This window comes from Morone saxatilis, unplaced genomic scaffold (genome assembly GCF_004916995.1).
Source record: "Morone saxatilis isolate NCDOM2014 unplaced genomic scaffold, NCSU_SB_2.0 Contig18, whole genome shotgun sequence".
NCBI classification, from domain to species: domain Eukaryota; kingdom Metazoa; phylum Chordata; class Actinopteri; family Moronidae; genus Morone; species Morone saxatilis.
The window spans coordinates 2411764-2412333 of NW_023339740.1; positions in this window are offsets into that span (position 1 = coordinate 2411764).

Below are 570 nucleotides of genomic sequence, written 5' to 3' on the forward strand. Positions count from 1 at the left end.
GGCAAGTGAATTTCGTACATATAAACATGAACTATTGGATTGTGACTGAATGCAAACTCTGCTTCGTTCTTCTGCAGTAAAGTTGGATGAGCTACACACCAACCCACTACCCCGACATCCACACTTAACGTCCTGCACTGGTACTGAACAAAGCCTGTGATGCGCACTGCAGAATCATCCAATATGAGGGTAATTCCTCAGGACACAAGGCAGCTTGGAGACTTTGTGTAGTGGTACAAATTAAGCCCTTTGTATATGTGGCCTTCCTATGTTTTATATGCATACTATACTGTATTTAAGTTAACTTGGCTGGGAGGCATCAACATATACAATGCATGCATAAAGTGTAGTTTAAATAGTAAATCTTTGCATAGTGTAGACACATAAGTCCATAAGCAGATGCAATATATGAACTGTAGATCATTAGTGTCATCCTGCATATCTATGGACAAATAGGCTACAACTAGCCCAATTCATTGTCTCGCCATTGTCTGTATGAATGTAAAAGGAGCCTCTAATAACTAACTAAATATGACTGATCAGGGTCTGGCAGTGGTGGAGGAAGTACTC